The sequence below is a fragment of the Miniopterus natalensis genome, chromosome 3, assembly GCF_054644295.1.
Source record: "Miniopterus natalensis isolate mMinNat1 chromosome 3, mMinNat1.hap1, whole genome shotgun sequence".
Lineage (NCBI taxonomy): Eukaryota > Metazoa > Chordata > Mammalia > Chiroptera > Miniopteridae > Miniopterus > Miniopterus natalensis.
The window spans coordinates 31,989,026-31,995,042 of NC_142083.1; positions in this window are offsets into that span (position 1 = coordinate 31,989,026).

Genomic DNA, 6,017 nt, shown 5'->3' on the forward strand with positions numbered 1-6,017 from the left:
CTAGCTCCCCCTCATCCTACTCTGGCTCTTCTGGGTTGCGATGACCCAGACCCTCGCCCCTGAGCGGTTGGAGACTGGTTACCAGGCCTTCGGTAGATTGTGGTTGCTGTACTTGCCCGTTTACAGCTAAACTTGGGCATGAGCATACCAAGAGGTGACTCGATGGGTCATCTGAGTGCCAAACACACCCCTCTGTGCCCTCCTTATGTTGCAGTTCCTCTGTCTCCTCGTGATGATCAGGACCCATAACCTCGGTCGGTTTGGTAACTTCCATCTGCCTACTAGTTTTCTGGCATGAGGAACCTAAAGTGACCACGTAGCAGTGGAAGCTTAAAGTTTGGTGGGACTCTTATTTCCTCTGCTCTAGGGCCTAGGACCTCCAGACACACATTCTAGACCTGCAGATAAGAAGCACAAATTCCTCAGTGCATCCCTGGGACCACGCCTATTTTCACTCCTTGATTTTCGAACCCACACATTCTGTGTATTGGTGACCAGAACCATATAGTGACCATTGACTTATTTAAGGATTCTAGTGAATTCTGAAGGTTAGCATCCAACGTTGCAAGGTGTCCTCTCTTTTAAGAGGCCATGCCACCACTCTCTTGGGATGGCAGCTTCTGCTTGGTGGAGTTTGTGTAGAAGAGTGGATCCCACAGTTGTGTTTTCACTGATGCCCCTCCTTTGCTATAAAGTGAGGTCCTTGGTCTTAGGTAATGTTAAATGGGTCCCACGTCAGTAGATCAGACACTCTGTGAGTCCGTGGATACTGGTGCTTGCTGAAGCCCCACAGGTGGTTGGTAATGGCAAACCCACACGCAGGAAGCAGGTTAACCCTAGCCAGCCTAGAAATAGTCAATTTGTCACCAAGGAGCAGGTTCTTCTCCCCAAGGAATGGTATTGAATCAAGGACACGGCGTCAGTCTGTTGCCAAAAAAAATGGACATTCAGCAGTGGTTGTAGATAAATTCGTCTTGGTGAGAAAAGCCCGCATTAGTTTCTTATTGCTGCTGTTGTAGCAAATTATCACAAACTTAGTGGCTTAAAACAACACAAATTAATCACTTACATTTCTAGAGGTCAAAAATCAGTTTCACTGGCCTAAATTCAAGGGGTCAGCAGACCTGTATGCTTCTGGATGCCTTAGGGGAGAATCTATTTCCTTTCCTTTCCAGCGTCAGAGGCCTCCGGCATTCCTTGGCTTGTGACACCTTTTTCCATCTTCAAGCCAGCAGCACAGTATCTTTAATTCTCTCTCTCTCCCTCTCTCTCTGACTCCTACTTCCATCACCACATGTCCTCCCTTGACTCTGCCTCCTCACATCGGGACCCTTGCCATTACACTGGGCTCACCCAGATAATTCAGGATAATTTTCCCATCTCAAGATCCTTAATATTTACAGATTCCAAGAATTAGGATGTGAACATCTTTAGGGGACCATTATTCCCAAAGCCAATGCTGCTGGACCCATTCACAGCCTGCACCTCTGCCAGGAGCAGCTTTTCAAGTGGAAAATTATTCTCTGCTTCATGTAGCCTGCTTTCGAATTCTAAGGGTCTGTACCATGACCCTCTTATTGGAGTTTGCATCCAACAGAGTCTCTATTGCATCCTTTTATACCCAGAAACCTCTAACACCATGGCTTCTGCCAGAAGATATGGCCCAGGTCATAGAGCTGCTTATGCTGAAGCCTAAACCTGCTATAAAGCCTCTTCTTGCTCTGGGACCCTCTTCAAACTAGCACTCCTAGTTACCCAATAAATAAGGCAGAGCTTTATTTACCTACCCCAACTGAAATTTGCTGCCTCCAAAACCTGAGAGGCTGATAGGAGGCACAGGGGACGTTCCTATCTTTTACTCTGGATGGATGACTCAGCATCCTCCAGACCACTGGACTCCTAAAAATGCCACAGATGTAGCAGGCCTTTTTAGCTTTGTAAGGTTTATCTCCCATCCTCTGCAGTCTGCATGACTTACTAAGGAATGTGGAGTCCTCACCACTTCATGTTAGCCAAGTCCAGGTAACATGATGTCATTAACATAGTGGACAGATGTGATGTCCTCTTGAAAGAACGCTCAGATCAATAGGATCTGACTATTCCGGTCTGAGGCATGGTGAGGTCTTCTAGGGACAGAGAAGCTTTGTTCCAAAAGGTCATCTAAGGACATGGAGTTATGCTAAACGCCAGGCATCCAACCACTCAATGACTAAAATAAACATGATACAGTGAGAACATAGAGTGCTGCAGACATGTGAGGTCTACTAGTGGTAGAGAAAGGCTGGTTCCGAAAGGTCATCTGAGGACATGGAGTTGGGCTGTACCCCAGGTACATAGCTGCTAAGTCATAATATTATACAGTGAGCACATAAAGTCCCATCCTCTATGTTCTCATTGTTAGATAAAAGTCCACAACAACCTGGCATAATTTGTATCAGTGCCCATGCAATTGCTGGTTGATAAAAACTCATCCCAGGCTTTTAGGAATTTCCTCTCCACCTGCCCCCAGTAAAACCTCTGCTGGGGACACTTAAGGATGGAGAATTTGTTGCAGGGAAGCTAAAAGTAGCAACTCAGGGACCCACGGCATCTCTAAACCCTGATCCTCTTCACACTTCTTGTATCTTTTTCTGTCTAATAAAGCACAATTTGTAGAGACCTTCAAAAGTGTGTTAAAGTCTCATGACACATACCTGAGGCTGTATTAATCTGTTATAGTAAATACACCACATTCAGCCAGCAGCTATTATTGGGGCTTCCTAGATAAGCCTGTGGCCATGCACTTGATCTGCCATGACCCATCCAGTTTTTGGAGGAGCCAAACTGGTGAATTAAATGAGGGATATGATAAGGACCACCACCACTGGATATCTTCCGTTAGCCTTGATTTGTAATAATAATAGCCTTGATTTGATTAACTGTCTTGGTGAGAATGGAAGAAAGTTTAGGGAACTTCCATTTATCCTTTCCTACTACAATAGCTCTTCCTTACAGGTCAAGAAATCAGTGAGATAGTACTGCCAACTGCTAAGTATGTCTATAAAGTCATATGTTTGGGAACCAGATAAATAATTACCCGATGTGTTCACAGACACAGCTGAGCCAGATCTGGGTTAGGACTCCATCCATGACCTTACCTTCATTTGTTCTTCCCCTAACATGTTGGGTCCCTGGGTATCAGTTTCTACTCAGATCTTATATCTGAATTCCTTGAAAGATCTAGATCATCTCCTTTGCCCACAGTTTGGTTACCCGGATAAATGGTTATAGGGCCCTTTGGGAAAGGACTAGGAGAATCACTAGTGTATAAACTTTGTAACCTTGCAGGGACCACTGTCTCAATGTCCATGCAGACTCTCCTTCAGTAGACAGGTTTGGGTCTAGATAACTGTCTCAGGTCTGGAAACTGGGTAAGAGATTGTCACTTTCCTTTGGGGAAGCAGATATCAGCCTCCTGCTCATCCATTTTTTTTATCTCTTCAAATTCTATATATAAAGTAATACCCTACCCACTTGTCTTACCCCTAGGAATGCCACGATCACCATTATTAGCCATCTCCAAAGATACCTGCAGGTCAGCCTCTCCAGCTGCCATTCTGATCTTTCTGCCCGTTACAGGAATCATGCCCACCATACTTGTGATGGTTAGGGGCTCTCACCCAGCCTTTGCAAATCCAGGATCCTAGCACCCCCATTGCTATTAGGAGCCCAGTTCCTTAACAGCATCTACAATCAGCCCTGGCCCATAGAGGATGGACACCCAGCTCCATATTGATGCTGCTGTTACATTCCTCATTGCCTTGGAAAATAAAGTGCCTTCTGAACCCTCCCAAGGAAAACAATTAGCTGGTGGGTTTTCCAGTCTCATAGTAGATCCATTCCAGTAAATCCTTTCCTCTATACGCTGCCATTTTTTTCCCAATAAAGTATGTCAACTTTATTCAATGTGACCCATTTCTTCTAGAGAGCTTATCAGATTCTAACATGTGACAGAATTTACATATTTTTACTCATATCTTCTTTGAGCAGAATGTAAGTTGCATGAGGATGGGGTTTATTTTCTGGTTTTGGTCACTGCTATTCCCCAGAGCCCAGAAAAGTGGCTGGTACAGTCATCCTTGGATAACTATTTTGAATGAATAGCTTGTTAATATTAATTTCTGATCACCTGGTATGTCAAAGGCATGGATATCTTTTCAATCAACAAAACAATTCTCTCTCGACCCTGGGCTTTCCTCCTAGCATTTTACTCTCTACGTGGCAACTACTGTTTTCCCATGAATGGTGGGTGAGGTTGAGGCTGCCTAAGAGGTTTAACTATGTTCTAAGTTCTTTGAGCTCTGTCTTCATCAATATATGGCAGGTAAACATAATCCAAAAGCTATAAATTAACATAGATGTCAAAAAGTCCCATTATTGAGCTACAATTTTATAATGCTTGAGCCTCAGCTATTAGATCTTAACTCTACAAAAGCAACTTTTGCGTGAAGAAGTTGTGAGGAAGCGTCAGGGGTGAAAGCTCCGCTGCTCTACTCGGCCTGGGAAACTGTAACAGGCGGGGGCCTCCCAAAGGCCTCCCGGGCCCCGGGTTGCATTCAGCCCTCACTCCTGCAGAAGTCTGCTCGCTCCTCAGTCTACGTGGCCCCGGGTCACAGTGATTTCAGTCACCTCATCTGTAAGGTGGAATGACATGCCTAAGAAAAAGCCATCACAAACCCATTTACTGCAGTAGGTGTCTGAGAGGGAAGAGAAGAAAAAAGAATTCACTACATCAGGGGGACAGCTTTCTCATGGGGAATTGGTTCCAATCTGATTCCATTTTTTAAAAAATCCCCTTGACCCTCCTAACACAGTGTATTGTGTATGTCTGAGGGTTTCACTTCGTTCCTTACCCGTATCGGAAGTCATCCTCCATATGGATGGAGAGCAGAGTCTTCACCCCAAGTTAGGGGCAGAGTGGAGCCAGCATTCGTATCGCCCCGACATTCAGAACCCCGACTGTGACCCCTGGTCAGACGGCCTTCCACCTCCTCCAGCTGCCCACTAGAGATACAGCTTCCCACTTCCCTCCCTCAATCCAGAAGTCACTTCCCTGAGTATTACTTTCTCACAAATTTGAAAGTGATTTCTACACGCCCATGAGTTTCTAGAACATCGGTGCAATTGCATACTTCCCCAAATCTAGATCAAGGTGAAACTTCGCTTTTGTTACATATCGCTGTGGCAAGTGTGTCACTGAACTAAGAAGATTGTGTGACCTGTTACAGAGCAGGGAACCACCTTCAAGTAAGAGGTAAGAGGAGTGGAAAAATAGCAAACTGGAGTCAAAGATGGATTGTGTGCTTACTGAACCTAAAGTAGCTTTACTTCATGAAAATACAACAGAGCATGGTCGTGGTAGTGAACGGTTCAGTTGAAAATTGGCACAGTGATAAAGGGCAACCAGGTGAAAACAGTGTCCCAAAAACATGTACACACACTTTAACAGCTGATAACTCACTTAATTTTTACTCTTTTTCAGGTTTAACTGATTTGAAATAATGGGTGAAGCCAGACTAAGCTTTGAACAAAGAAAATTTTCCACTAAACTTTTTTATGGGGGTACATAAAAGATAAAGCTTATGGTACAAAACCCGCAAGAGTTGAATTGAGGACACACAAATACCAAACGAAACGATCCTTGATGTTTGCAATTCCATTGCTTCACGTGATCAGCAAGGCCTGGACCAGAACGGTGATCAGTTTGAAAGCAGGCACTGACCAAAAAAATTATTCATTTCTGTAGATTCTTTTAAATTTTGAAAATGAACTCTATATTAATGAACACTGACTTTACAATCATTCAAAGTGTGTATACATTCTTGGGGGACACACTATAGTTCAAAAACTATTATGCCACAAGATTCTAATGATCGAGCCTGTGCTGTGTGCCTCACCCTAGGATGAAGCCATTAGTCAACCACCACTTGCAGTCAGCTTCAACCTCTCATTCTTGAGCATAAGCAGACAAGGCTCGC